Source organism: Nyctereutes procyonoides, unplaced genomic scaffold (assembly GCF_905146905.1).
Source record: "Nyctereutes procyonoides isolate TBG_1078 unplaced genomic scaffold, NYPRO_anot_genome, whole genome shotgun sequence".
Classification (NCBI taxonomy): domain Eukaryota; kingdom Metazoa; phylum Chordata; class Mammalia; order Carnivora; family Canidae; genus Nyctereutes; species Nyctereutes procyonoides.
This window is the reverse complement of record NW_026575030.1, coordinates 13,547,049-13,563,215: the sequence shown is the minus strand read 5'-3', so window position 1 is coordinate 13,563,215 and position 16,167 is coordinate 13,547,049. Positions and strand designations below refer to the sequence as shown.

General features: G+C 36.0%; 1 pseudogene; it reads left to right on the top strand.

The window, feature by feature from the left end:
* Nucleotides 1–12,246: 12,246 nt before the first annotated feature.
* Nucleotides 12,247–13,013, top strand: LOC129504005 (sorting nexin-19-like; annotated as a pseudogene).
* Nucleotides 13,014–16,167: the final 3,154 nt, after the last annotated feature.

The following is a 16,167-nucleotide window of genomic DNA, read 5'->3' as shown; positions in this document are numbered from 1 at the left end:
AATTCCACCTTAAATCTTCTTGAGCTGGGTAAGAATATTTGAAGAATTATGATTCTTCATCCCAAGTGATTGACATTCTAAACTGATGTGGGCTGACTTTAGCAAAAGAAAAGTGTTGAAAGCATACAGAGAAGCTCTTAGGCTGCTAAAGAACCAAGTTTAGGCAGCATGTAATGACACAGAGCAGAAAGGTAACCAGGACAACAGCAGGGAACCCATCTGGCAGCCAGCTTAAGATGCAGGGTTCCCAAATGGGGCAGACACACAGCTGCTGCAGGCACCAAAGACCCACGAATTCCTCCCTCCCTCCACTACCTCCAGGGTCAAGATCCAGGTGGCTTCATCTGGTTGGTGGCTGAGACTAGGTCATGTCTGAAGCTGAGGAGGCTTGGAAAGTGATTTTTCTGTGCTTCTCTCATTCTGTACAGGGATTTAGGCTCCTACAACAAAATTCTATAGTAGATTTAAAATGAGTAACAAAGAGAGTAAATGATCTCAAATAATAGTCTGAATGTAGGACCCAGGTTTGGTGCAGCAATTGTCTCTATTTTATTATTCTCCCATCCTCATTCTTTTAGCTTGTCACTTCTTAGTCATAATATGCCTGCTATGCTCCAGGCAACATCTACCCATACCAATACCAATTTGAGGCAAGAAGAAAAATGGCACTAGATTTTCTCTTTACAAGACTTCAGGGTTGTTGTTGTTGTTGTTGTTTTTCCTGAGAGGAAAATATTTCTCAGAACTTTCTCCCAACATGCTCCCCAATTCAAAGATTTTATCTTACATTTTATTGCCCAGAACTGACTTACATGTCATTTCCTAAGTCAATTGCTATCCAAATGTAATGGAATTGCCATAGTGGCAATAGATCTGTAATGTTTCTAGGTTTACGAAGCGTATCTGTCTTCCCTAAGATAGAAGGTGCCACTGTCTTAGGCAAAGCCACTTGGTTGAGATAAAGGCAGAGAAGTGGCTCATTGGTAGACAATGAATGACCTCACCATGCACAGATAACACGTAACACAGAGTAGTAGGCACTGCACCATGATTATCTCCACCAAACTTATGTATAGTTGAACTATTTGGATTTTGTTCTGTGCTTGGGAGATACCAGAGCAGATGAGGTGATTACTAAATAGTCCGCCACTGATGACGGCTGCATGTTTGACTTCCAGATGAATATTGATATTCCATACACTTTTCCCATAAACCTCTGTCTCTCCCCAGCCCAAATTAATACATTTTGGGCTATACATTGTGGAATTTAAATCCAAATGAATATCAAAAGGTGAATAAACTTTCTTGTTTAATTTCATAAATACATGCTCTTGGCTCAATTATGTAAATTTAACAATGGCTTTATTTTACAAATACAGAGTCCTATTGGTCATACAGAAGAAAAAGGAAGATATAAAGGATTTCTTAATAAATATGCAGTTAATTATGCTTATTATTATAACACTCTCAAAAAAAGGCATGCATAATTTTCTTCTCCTTTGCTGTCCTTTATCAAGTGCATATTTAAATTCATCATGAAAAAGGGGGAGAAAGTTCATAGTGTTTTTGTGATCAAACACCTTTTCTAATTAATCCTGGCATCTCAATGTAACGACATTGAATATTATTAAATTAACTTTTTATGCCCTACTGGGGGCATCTTTATAAAAAAATATGTCATTTGTGGAAGTGTATTTTTTAGATCAAAAGATACAACTCACCTTCAAAAGTCTTTGAATTAAGGAATACTATTAAATTATTTATTTTATTATATTTATTTATCCTTTATATTTATATTTTCTAATTCAGATAACTATTATATATATTTAATATATAATAAAATATGGTTTATATAAGAGCATTTCTAGAGCAATAACCCAAATGGTATTTTACTCTTTTTTTTTCCTTAAAATGAATTGTTGTAATTGAAAAATGGCTGTCATCAAGCACATTCAACTTCAATAATGCCATGATCATAGTAAGAAGAGGTTCAATAATGCCAAATACATGAAAACTTGCATGTAATTTTGGGATTTCTATAGAGATTTTCTTGGTCTCTTGTTTTCATTGTCTCCTTTGAGAAAACTTTGGCAAAACAAGTGTTAACATTTCTTCACTATTCTCGTTAAGGGCTTGGGTGCAAAAAAGAAGGTAGAATATAAATTGCTCCCTAAGATGAAGCAGGAGGGAGAAGGTACAGTAGAAGAACCTAAGCAGAATCCTCTGAATTCCATTCAGAAGGGCCATAATTATACAGATGAGATTTTTTTTTTTCTGGCTTCCAGTGGCAGAAAGTGTTTGCCTCAGGAGAAGTAAGGTATTCACAGAGTATTGTTTCAGGGATGGCCAAAGTTGCTTTCCTAATAATCTCTCCTATAGTATTGAGCTGCTCAAGTTTAAGATTTGCTGTTTCGCACTCATTTTGTGTTATTAACACTCACTGCAGTGCCTGGCACAAAGTAGATCTGAGAAAATTTTGATTCAACTTAATGCAACCTACTTCTTTAATTAGGTCCAAGGAGGATCTATGAATGCCTGACAATTTATTTCCATTGACCAGATGATAAGTTCTTTTTGGCTTATGACCCTTCAATCAAACACTTGCTAAAATAATCATTGCCAGGTGTTCCTAGTACCTGTTCTCTGGTAATCCCTAATGTCTATAGAAGAGAACCATTTTCAATTATCCTCCCAGTCTTAGTTTCCCAATGAGAAAAGTTGAAGGCAGTTAAAGATCAAAAGAAAAGCCCAAGGATGCCACAAATGAAGCTTTAGATTAATAAAACTTGTCTGTCTTCTTTAAGGCCCTTAATCAGATGTTTCTTGGACAATCACCCAACCCAGCTCAGAAAATGAGGCATATTTGCAGAGGAAATTGAACTAGGCTTTGAAGTCTAAGCCCAATTCTGTCCTTTTTTTTTTTTTAATCCTCTGACTCTGGATAAATCACTTAAGTCTAAGGACCTCATCCTGTCCATCTTTCAAACAGGGGCATGATAATTGATACAGAGGGTTATTATGAGAAACATAAATAAAATCATGGATATGGAAAGAATATCCTGTAGTGGACAAACTTCTAAATACCCCTCCCTACCAATATTCCTAGTCTCCTGGCATTCACAGCCATGTATAATCCCCTTATGTTGAGTAACCTGTTTCCAGCTAATAGAATATGGAAAGAGTAATAGAATGACTATTTTGTGATTAGGTTAAAAAGACTATATCTACCTCACAAACTTGGCTCCATTTCTCTTGCTAGCTTTGAAAAAGTAGACTGTTCTGTTCGAGAATCCCACATGGGCAAACACTAAGGGTGGCTTCCAGCCAACAGGCAGCAGCAGTTTAGGTCCACAGTCCAGCATCCTGTGAGAAACTGAAGCTTGCCAACAACTCCACAGATGAATTTTAAAAAGGTCCTTTGCTAGTTGAGCCTGGTGCTGAGACCACAGCCCTGATACCATGATTGTGTAGCATTGAGGTAGGGGACCCTGTTAAACCGTGACCAGATAAGTGATCCCAAAACAACAGTGAGAAAATGTGTGCTGTTTTTTTTTTAAATTATTTATTTATTTATTCATGAGAGACACACACACACAGAGAGAGAGAGAGGCAGAGACAAAGGCAGAGGAAGAAGCAGGCTCTGTGCAGGGAGCCCAACGCGGGACTCGATCCCGGGTCTCCAGGATTACGCCCTGGGCTGAAAGCAAACACCCAACCGCTGAGCCACCCAGGCATCCCAAATGTGTGCTGTTTTAAGTGATTAATGTTTTTATATGTTAAGCAGTAACAGGTAATTAATAAAAATAAAAAATATATACACAGACGTGTATGTATATATGCACAAATGTACATATACATATATACGCATATACACATATTCATATACACGTACATATATGTGTGCATGACATATCATAACTATATATGTAATATATAACATAAAATCGTGCTTATATAAATTACTGTTCCTTAACTGCATTACTTTTCTTTAATTCTGCTCCTTTAATGATAGGAGCAGAATCAGATAATATGTCTAGCTACTAGTTTAAAAACTGCAATAAACTTTCAAAAAATGAAGAGTGTCACTAGGAAAATGCTAGCTGGTCAAGGGCCACTGTGTATCATAGGAAAGCTGTCTGACCCTTTGCCTTGCAGGTATAGAAGCTTGATTCCTAAGTGTCTTAAAATGGAGTGGATTTGAAGGCTGTTTTATGCAAAAGAAGTGCACAGGATATAAACCTAAATGTAAAAGAAAGGATAAGTTGTAATGAAAACTGTCAGGTTCTCTGAACTAGAAAGCTTGGGGCAGGATCTAGAGCCTTCTTTCCCCCAAAGGCCTCTGGCATACCTGTCAGCCTGCCATTTCTATCTCTTCATGTGTTGCTGTCAGGCTTGGAAGGAATAGAGCTTTAGTCCAAAGACCAACATTCCTGGAAACTTCTGGATAAGAAGTGCTGATACTTATCTCTCTGCTTCTTTCAGAAATCTCCATTGCTGAATAGCCTTTAAAACTGGCACAGCCTTACCTAAAATGATTATGACCTTTCTCACCCAACTGTGCACCCAGGAAGTATTTTGTCTCTAAGGTGACTTTTGTTCATCTCTGTGCTACTGACTGTGTGCTAATTGCATGGCTTAGTTCCCATTGTCTGTACTTCCATGTTCGTCTAGATGATGTGATGGGCACTCTGCTGCAAGGCCCATGTCATAGAATCTCCAACATGGTGATGTCAGAAAAGCATACTTTCCCAATATTTATTGCTTGGTGGATTTATATAAGAGCAACCAGGGAGTGCATATCACAGTGAGTGAAGGTTGGGGTTCTAGTATCTACCATAGCTTCATCTCTTTTTTTCTTCCCTTGAACAAGTTACATAATTTATCTAAGCTTCTGTTACTCCCTTATATATAAGTGATGTATAATAATGCCCACTTTATAGTTTTAATATGAGGGCTCAAGAAGTAAAAATAAAGCAAAACAAAAACAAAGGAGAGAGCATTTATTAAAACTTCCAAACATTTGACTAAGGCTCATATAGATGTATTGATTTGGGTCATTAAAACTATAAGACATGGGCAGCCTGGGTGGCTCAGCAGTTTAGCACTGCCTTCAGCCCAGGGCCTGATCTGGAGACCCGGGATCGAGTCCCACATTGGGCTCCCTGCATGGAGCCTGCTTCTCCTTCTGCCTGTGTCTCTGCCACTCTCTGTCAGTGTGTCTCTCGTGAATAATTTTAAAAAATGATTTAAAAATAAATTTAAAACTATAAGACAGGAATAATTATTATTCTAATTTTATTGATAAAGTTCGGCTAAGTTAAACAATTTGCTCTACATTAATAGAATTTATAAATAATCGAGCTTAGACTGGAGCCAGTGTTGTCTACTCTTTGGAAACATGTTTATTCATATTTTGCTCAAGCAATTGCCACTGGTATTTCTGATTCTGCCACTGCCCCTCTGCTGTCTGTTTCATTCATGACAAAGAATCTGAATAAAATAAATCTAAATTAAATAATAGATTTAAATAAAATAAATATGTTAATTACTTAAATAATGTAATAAAATATTAAATAAGTAATGTTTTAGTAATTAAATCATAAAATAAATTACATATAGAAATTAATAAATTCAGTAAAATATATTTTTGAAGAGAATCCAGAATAGTTCCCTGTACATAGTAGAATGCAATATATGTTAATTAACAAGTATTTAATTCTTAATTAAGATCATTAAGATCTATTGTTGGACATACATCATTCAATTTCTACCTTTATTCTTAGTCACATATATGATACTAAAGCTTTGTGCCTCGGACTTCTTTTGTTCTGGAAGAGTTCAAGGGATTAGACTGATGTGGATGAGAACATTTTACTCATCGTTGCCTTGTTCTCCAACTTGTTTTTTTCTTTCCTTCCTTCCTTCCCTCCCTTCTTCCTTTCTCTCTTCCTCTTTTCCTCCCTTCTATCATTCTTTTTCATTCAAAAATGCTTATCATGTGCCTACTATGTCATAGATTCTAGTTATAGAAGATGTAGACCATGGTAGAGGTTGGATTGAGGTACAGAGACTATAGCAGATCAGCATAAAGCCATGAAGGCTTATGTCAGATTCATACGACTTATCCATCTCAAGTCAACAAGGTGGACTCTGTGCTATGCTGTCTTCACTCAGGGTCCTGGATGATGGATACCCATCTCTGTGTTTCCATGACAGCTGAGACAAGAGAAGGGGAACATGGTAGCTTTTCATTATTAAAGTGTCACTTTCATAGTAGCATATATCACTTCCAAGTATCTCTTCTGAACCATCGAGTCCCATGGACATACATAACTTGAAGGAAAGTGTAATTTTCTCTTTTTCCAGGCAGAAAACCTGGTAAACAACATAGAAATATTGAGGGACAACTCCAACTATGAGTCTCTGACCTCACTTCCAGAAAGTTCAAGGAGGTGTGCAGATAGACATTAAAGCTTCACTCTCTTTTTCCTCATTAACTACTTTGTTCTCTTTCCATTTCTCTTCATTCAGCCATCTAATCATGTATTGAATGTAGAGTATATGGTATGCACTGAAAATACAATAAACAATTTTTTAAAAAAGAAAAGACATGCTAACCTTATTTATGTTGTAAAAGAGAAAAAATAACTAAAATATTTAATATGTCAGAGTGTGATCATGGCTTTATACTAATTAGAGAAAAAAAGGGAAGTTGGGGGCATTGCTTGGAGGATGATGATGTGTAAGAAGAAATGTAATTAGAATCAGTGTTGCTCAAATTGAAATTTCAGTATGGAATTCATTGATAAAGGTTCGTTTCACACCTAAGTATGTCCAGAAACAACTTAAAAACACTTGCTTATTGCATCCAAAAAGAAAAAAAAATAAAAAGGACACCAAACTTAACGACACAAACTAAAACAAAGGAAAAGTTAAAAAATAAAAGAAGGAAATTTGAACTCAAGAATGGGGCAGAGTAAGTTATAAGGAAGATTGGTTGTAGACTTTCTTTAAAAATTCAGAGTCTGGGGTTGAGTGGGTGGCTCAGTACTTGAGTGTCTGCCTTTGGCTCAAGTCATGATCCCGGGGTCCTGAGATCAAGTTCCGCATCAGGCATCCTTTATTAGGCTCCCACAGGGAAACTTCTTCTCCCTCTGCCTGTCTCTGCCTCTCTCTCTCTCTGTGTCTCTCATGAATAAATGGATAAAATATTTTTAAAAAATCACCTTTTCTATCTTTTGGATCAAAGGCAATAGTTTCTCAATTTTAATGATTCTTTTAAAGATTTCATTTATTTATTTAGAGAAAACACTTGTAAGTGAGGGGAGGAGCATAGGGAGAGGGACAAGCAGACTCCGAATGGAACCCTATATAGGGCTTGATTTCATGACCTTGAGATCATGACCTCAGCTGAAGCCAAGAGACAGAAGCTTAACATACTGAGCCACTCGAGTGCCTCAAAAATTTCTCAATTCTAATATAATAAACACACATGTATATGCAAAATATATTTTAAAAGAGTATGAATAAGGAAAATGTATTTCAGAATTCTTTTGTTGCTGATATGAATTTATATATTTATGTTTTTCTCATGTACAGCTATAATCACTTAGCATACAAAACAGATACTTCTTTCTTTCATTTAACATTAGTGTTTTTTTTTTTACATTAGTGTTTTCTGATAACATGCTATTGTCTTTATTTAAATCTTTTCCAGTGTTTTATAGTATACTTTGGAGTAGGGAGGCTATAATTTTACTTTGTTGCTAAATTTTTGTGAGATATTTATTTGCTAATATTTTGGAATGCACCTTATAAAAGTAATTGTGTCTATTAAATATTTGGCAGAGTGAAATAGGACTGTGTGGACAAAATACACTGATAGATTAATACAAATATCCTTGGGGCAGCTGTATAACTCAGTCAGTTAGTTGAGCTTCTGACTCTTGATTTCAGCTCAGCTCATGATCACAAGGTTGAGTCCTTAATTGGCGTCCATACTGGGCATGGAGTCTACTTAAGCTTCTCTCTCCCTCTCCCTCTGCCCCTCCCTGTTCACGCTCTCTCTTTCTAAAAAATAAATTAATAATAATAATAAAATAAAATAAATTTAAAGTCAACCTTTACAATTAAATCATGAGATCTGTAAGATGTAGAAATTGTGTAGCTCTACTTTGACTCTCAATTGTGAAGGTTGATCCTGTTTACCTCCAAACCCCTCATGAGTAGCCAGAGAGTCTTTGAGTGTAATATATCATGAACATTTCATCTTCATTCTCCACTGGCCAAACCTTTGACAGAGCACATGAAGTTACACTTTAGCATAGGACATCCAAAGAAGATCTGTGACACAATTACTATTCAAATGCAGTGATAGGCAATGTTAATTGATAAAACAGAAATTGATGTATGTTTGGCATTTTATTTTGGAAGATGGAATTCTTTCATATGAAAGTATTAGGTTATTGTATGTTTCCGATCATGACTCTGTAATTTGTCTATCCATTTTTTTTAATTCCAATATAGTTAACTACAGTGCTATATTAGTTTCAGGTATATAATATGGTGACTCAACAATTCTATACTTAGTGATCATCACAAGTGCACTCCTTAATTCCCATCACCTGTTTCACCCAGCCCCCACCCAGCACCCTTCTGGTAACCAACCAGTTTATTCTCTATAGCAAAATGTCTGTCTTTTGGTTTGTCTCTTTTTTTCTTTGTTCTTTGTTATGTTCCTTAAATTCCACGTGAATGAAATCATATGGTATTTGTCTTTGTCTCACTGATTTATTTCACTTAACATTCCACCCTCTAGCTCCAACCATTTGTTGCCAGTGGCAAGATCTCATTCTTCTTTATGGCTGAATAATATTCCATTATTCATATATATATATATATATATATATATATATATTCATGAATATATACAATGGAATGAATCATCTTTATTCATTCATCTATCTATCCCTCTTTTAATATATATTTTTTAAGATTTTATTTATTTATTTATTATTTATTTATTTATTTATTTGAGAGACAGAGAGAACATGAGCAAGAGGAGGAACAGAGGGAGAGAGAGACAAGTAGACCCCCACTGAGCACAGAGCCTGATGTAGGGCTTGATTCTATGATGCCAGGACCCTGAGGTCATGACTTAAGCTGAAGTCAGATGCTGACCCAACTGAGTCACCCAGGTACCCTAATCTGTCTGTCCATTTTTTAAGGTCAATTAAAAAAAATAAAAAAATAGAGTCAGTTTTAGAGACTTATCTCTGGAATTGAGAAAATATCACACTAAGATGAAGAGATTTTCTACTCCTTTGGTCTCAGTGGTTTCTCTACATACTACTCATTTATTTACCATCTATATAAATATTTTCCTTGACTTTATAAAATTAACCCATTATTGTAAAGTTAATGGGGATTCTTGTTTCTTTTCTTTTTGATGATGGATAAGGGAAAATATCCAAAATAAAATTACATCCAGAAAGATTCATCTTCGACATGACAGTGATAGGCACCATGAAGAAGAGGAAAAAAGAAGCAGTAATGTTCCCTAGAGAAGTTATTTTATATCAGGTGTGCAAACATGCTACAGACAATACCTAGTTCAGAAAAATACTTACTTTGGTTTTGTGACAATTAGGCAATGGGTCCTCAAGTTGAAATTACTTTGAAACTCACCCCCTAACTTTTCCAACCTTTCTGTAGTTACAGGAAACTTCTCCAGCCCAATGAAGTTTATGTGGATAGAAGAAAGGCATGACCATCAACTGACCAGGTACAGTGCTCTCTACCAGCTGGTAGGGTTGTAAAACATATTATTTAACAAATTTTCTCTCAACCATATGATGGAATTGTGTCTATTTTCCAGGTGCAGATGAAGAGATTGAAACACCAAGATATTTAAATTTTTTTCAAGGCAGGTAAAAGTAATTATATCAATGTGGCTTTCGGTATTAGTTGGAAAGTATTAAGACAAATACTGTTATATAATTGTGCAACACTGTCAAAACAAAATAATTCTGTACTTTCCTACTAAATACCAACAATTACTCATTACTTCTAATATTATGTAGGTAAGAATCATAGAAATAACCATTAAACTAGTCAACCAATGGAGGGCAGGGAAAAATAAACTCCATCACATGCTAGGACCTGTATCCTTTTTTTTTTTTTTAAAGATTTTATATATTCATTTTTGAGAGACCCAGAGAGAGAGAGAGGCAGAGACACAGGCAGAGGGAGAAGGAGGCTCCATGCAGGGAGCCTGACTTGGGACTCGATCCCGGGTCTCCAGGATCACGGCCTGAGCCAAAGGCAGACACTTAACTGCTTAGCCACCCAGGCATCCCACCTGTGAGTATTCTTAAAATAACTAATAATTGTTGATCAAGAGCTAGAATACTCATACGCATACAAGATGTTCCTGAGACAGCAAAGCAAAAAGATACTTATAGCATTTATTAATGTTTTTAGTAAATTAATTAATTAAAACAATTACTTAGGTGCCAAAAAAGTACATAATCAGGACTTGGTTCTTTCCATTGGTCTGTCAAATCATTTTAGACCAGCTAGTCATGACATAGGGCCTTAAATTCCTTATTTATAAAACTCTGGCATTGGTACAGGTTGGAATTCCTCCAAAAGCAAAACATTATTTCAAGTCCTTCAGTAGACAAAGGATAGCATATGACTTTGTATCTTCCATCAAGGGAGTATCTGGAAAAAAAGGAATAAAGTAGGAAGAGGATGGAAATAGATCCATTGTCCTCTACTATGTGCAAGGCAATCCAGTGGGTGCTTTACATAGATCAACAAGATTGATCTCACCAAAACTCTGTTAAATCAGGATTGTATCTGCATTTAACTGAGGAAAAAAAAAAACTGCTAGAAGATATGATTGGGTCAGAATTTTAACAATTATGTTACAAAGCAGAAGGAAATAGCTGGATAATAGAGGCAGACAGGGAATTTTGAGATGACAGAAGAATGAATAACTCCTTTTCAGAAGATTTTGAGGTTTTTTTGTTTGTTTGCTTATTTGTTTGTTTTGATGTTAGTGAATCTAGGAAAGTTTAGCTTGCAAACACGAGTACTTCTCAAAGTCCCTTACTTGAGGTTGGAAATGAAATAGCTAAGAATGTGTCATGGTAATAAGGATTAGGAAATTGATTACAATTTTAAATGTCTTTGTTTAGCGCCATACTTGGAATGCTTCCGTGGAACTAAAAATATCACTCTGTGCAGTCATGGCTCATTCTACCTAGTAAAACTTCTTTGAATTATTCTTAGTGAGAGTCAATTAAGGATTGAATGTTAGTCCTCAAACTTCCCTATATGTCTGTTTTGGCCCTTTTTTCTAAGCTAATGAGGTCTTCACTTTCACTTTGACCTTATCATGCTTCATTTTTTGCCGGGTAAGAAATATCAGTTTGCTGGTACTAGTCATTTTGCTACTTTCGAAAAATCTCTATTTTTCCTGGGTTCATGTATATTAAATTGTATTCCGATTTCTCATATATGGTGATTTTTAAAAAGATTTTATTTATTTATTCATGAGAGACCGAGAGAGAGAGAAAGAGAGGGAGAGAGAGAGAAAGGCAGAGACACAGACACAAGTAGAGGGAGAAACAGGCTCCACGCAGGGAGCCCGACATGGGACTCGATCCCGAGTCTCCAGGATCAGGTCCTGGGCGGAAGGCAGCGCTAAACCGTTGACCCACCTAGGCTGCCCTCATATATGGAGATTTAACTGATATTCTTAAAAGGGAAATTAAGTGATATGATCAGGAAAATATTAGAACATTGCTTGAAGCTGAAAAATATGTCACTGTCCAATAATTTTCACCAAATACATTATTATAAAATATAGATAATTCTATAGTCTTATGGTAAAAGCCTATGGTCTAATGTTTAAAATGCCCTTCAGATTGGAGAGATAAGCAATGCATATAGCAGAAAGAGCCCTAAATGCCAGGCAAAGGGGCTTCACCTTCTTGTGAAAGCGCTGGAGAGTCAGGGAGTCCTTTTTTTTTTTTTTTTTTTTTTTTTTTTTTTTTTTACAGCGGTGAGACACTGGAGTCAAAGAATTAATTGATTAATAACTCATTAAGGTTTCTATCATCTAGCTGCTCCTCCTAATTCAGGACTTTTCCATTATGTATGGTATTGGAAGAAGGTACTGTCCATGTCATGCAGTAGAAGCAGTGCATGCAGAGAGGTCCTTTATGGTTTGACCAAATGGACCCACCAAACTGGGGCTTTGATTGTCAGTATATCAACACAGATATTAGGGTATTTGGGATTCACAGCCATTGTATTCCTAAAATTTGTGGTTAGTACAATAGCAATTATGATACACTGGCTGGAATACTGACATACTAGCTACTAGAAATGCAGCCAGAAAAAGCCCCAGAAAAATATCTGAATGAATCCCCCAAAGGATGTGTGGACAGCTACTTGTCAGATGCAGCTGTGCCAGACCAAGATCTTAATAGTGGTGATCAGGCAGAGACTGAGTTAGCTGATACAAACTTGGATCTGCTCCTCATGCTGCTAATGGAACAGAGGAGATGACCATGTATGGTAAATATGCCGGAAGTTCTTCATCTTTTCTTTGGTACCCTAATTCAGAGCTGGCTAGTTGACCTAACATGTCTGGAGTACTGTACCTCTGGCTTCTGCAGGAACACATCTGGTATGGTGGAATTTTGCCTAAGTAGCCACAGTTTGTACGAACTCAGGAGCAGAAAGTGGCTGTTGAGAAATAGTCTTTGCAGAGCCTGATGGGAGTCCTATGAGATATTATAGTAAAAATCCTTGGAGTGAACAAATGTTTGCTAAGTTGGAGTCTAGTTCTGGAGTCTCTACTGCAACTCCTCATCAACAGGCATTTGATTTCCTGCCCTTGGGATATCATTCTGGAATTCCTGGATATCGGTATCTATGTTGAGATATCTATCTCATGTATTCCAGGTCACCCCGAGCAGATGGATGTCTCCCCTTAGCTGTAGGTGGGAAAAGTTGGAATAGTGAGTTACTATGCCATAGAGAGACTGTCAGGAAGCCTGTGCTCTCTGGAACTGGGCTGTAGCTCAGAAGGCCTGAAGTTTTAGTGGGACACTGTTCCACCAGTTCTACTCCATTTGTAGCAGGGGGCAGGGAAATATATGTTCCAATGCCATGCATATCCATTTCCATACTTTAAAAAAAATAAAGTATGCATGACACTGCCTGCTTCTCATCTTGCAGAATACCTTTGGCTCACACTCATTATCCTGTTCATGCTTTCCCAGTCTCCTCCAGTTATTCTGTTAAGTCTCTAATACTTATACTCAATTATTTGTTGGTCAATCTAGCCAGATTCATGCAACTAAGAACTCTGAGTGGTTGAAAGGTTCTGAGCAGGAGACTGACCAAATGTGCATTTAAGAAGTTTTGCGCATAGGGGTGAACTTGAATAGACTTGAGACTGAGTCAGGTTCATGACACCAGCACCTAGTCAGTGGCATTTAGGAAGGAGGAACATATTAATTTTTGTGTGGTTACATAATGATACTTTCTCAAATAAATTATATTGGACTTTGAACTAGGAAATGTTCTTAACAGTCTGTCATCACTATATTTGCTCAGAGGTGAAACACATGGTACACTATGTTGCACATTTAGGCACTTAGTTAAAAATCTTTGTCAGGCTTATTTGTTCATTAGTTTAATGAAGAACCCACACATTATTGCTATACAGTTTGTGAAGCCATAGCCTAAAATGGTATAATATAAATAAAATGATATAATAGTAAGGATGTCTCTATAATTTTAGGGACTTAGGTTTAGGTTTCCTTTTTACAAGAGAGCTGTGTTTGTGTGTGTGTGCCAGTGTATGAATACTCACTAATATCATGCTATAGATATAGATGGATATGAAGGGAAAATATCTTTTAAGGACTTAAGTGTAGTGACATGTAAATGATTCTATTCTTAAGAAGTGAGATAAAACCACAAAGTCTAGAAATTTCCCTACCAAGAATATCATTTACATAAAGCTCTTCACAGAAAAATTTTTGTATACTGAAGAAAAAGCATTTTTCATGCTTTCAGCATATATGCTGACTGTATGGGATGTTGCTAGAAACCAGAATCTTAATTACCTTTATTTTTCTTTTGTAACACACAAGGAATAATAAGTAAACATGAGACCCTCTTCTATGGATATATTGAGATTTATTCATTATATTTCATAACTGGCTACGACTTCCTCAAGAGAACCGTATCTAACATTATTAAAGAAGTTATTTATTTCGTTAGTTCATTTTTTTATGAAAATGATATATTCATCTGGTATTCAAATGAAGCACAATATTTAATAATAAAAGTAGTCATCTTATTCTCACACCTCTAGGTTCTCAACCTCTGTGTCTAAATTCAACTTCATTCAAATATCTGTTACTGGTTTATTCCTTTTTTCCTCTGCTATAATTCCTATAGTAATTTAGTAGGATTATATGACATCATTGTACACCTTGATCATAATTCTCTAAATTTTTAATTGGATTATCAAAAATGTCAGCATGTTAACTTTTGTTAGCAATTAAGAGTTTGTAATTCATCTGAAACCTGCTAATACACCAGCATATTCTGATTCCAAATTTGAAAATTGACAACCTGCAAAACCTTGAGTGTACTGTTTATATCTCCCATTTTTGGATAACCCACATTATTAGAGTAAGTCTACTATACCATATAACTAGACATCTCCAATGAGCCTATACACTCTCTGGCCCATACATTATGCTCTGTCTTACTTCCCAGAATCCACTTATGATTTTTTCTCTCCTTGTGCATATTCACCCTTATTTCACTAAACTGTCTGTCCATTTAAGGCCCAATGAGGCTCATCTTTTCCATAGAACATCTTTTGACTATACAGTTATACTATTAACTTTCTCCTTTTTCTACATATTTTTTTAGTAATGGAGTCACATATTTATCACCAAAGTTACTCTTGGGTATCTAATACTTAACAGACACGGTGAAAACAGTGTCTCTTTTATCCTTTACTCTTGCCAACAATTTGAGAAGTCAGATTAGTGATCTGATACATAAATCCAACATATGGGAACTGAGGCAAAGAAGAAATTTTAAAGCCTTCTCTGGGTCCCGTAGTTCTGTGATTCCAGGGCTGTGATTTGCATGCAGCTTAATCTGAACTCAAATGTTCAGTAGATACATTTAATAATCTTTTGCTGATGTTAATTTCCCTCAAGTTCTGTGTTGCCTTTTCCTCTACACTAAATTTGCTGAAGAATTTATACTCTGACTTCTGATAAGTTGTTTATGTTTCTCAACTTCTCATGTGTGTCTTTCAACCACTGCCTTGAGGGCAATGTATCTTACCAAATAATTAATACATAGTAGGGAGCTCAAGAAATATCTGTTGAATAAATATTTATGCACATATGGAGGTCATTCCCTGTTGGCTTATATGCAAGATTAAGGCTATGTTGATTCCACACTAAAGTGACTGAGGAATATGCAAAATTTTAATAGGCATCACAATTGGAAAAAAAAGTCAAATAAAGCTGTTTGTTTTGGTTTGATTTGGTTTGGTTGTTGTGTAGTTTCTGAATTTACTCAGCAGTGTAGTGAAGATAGCTAATAATGTCAATGATGGTATTAATCTAGCACCTAGAATCTTTTAGAGTCTGTTTTTAGGATTTTATCCTAAGCTTTCTCTTTCTTTTTGACTTCTGGTTTCTGAAGATTGCTTTATTTAGCATATCATGGTAGGAATTGAGATAGTTTTTTTTTAAATAAGATTTTATTTATTTATTTATTTGTTTGTTTGTTTGTTTGTTTGTTTTAGAGAGTTAGTGTGAGCAGAGGGGAGAGACAGAAGGAGAGGGAGAATCTCAAGCCAGCTCTGTGCTGAGCATAGATCCCCAATACAGGGCTCCATCTCACCACCCTGAGATCATGACTTGAGCCAAAATCAAGAGTCAGGGGCTTAACCAAACTGAGCTGCCCAAAGGCCCCAAGATTTGAAATGCTATGTTCTTAAAAAAGAAAAAAAAATGTGTTCCAAAGTATCTATAAATATTATTTATTTGGTCTTGAAGAAGATTTTGCATCAGTTTGAGGTCTAAAAATAGAAGAAAGAAAGCT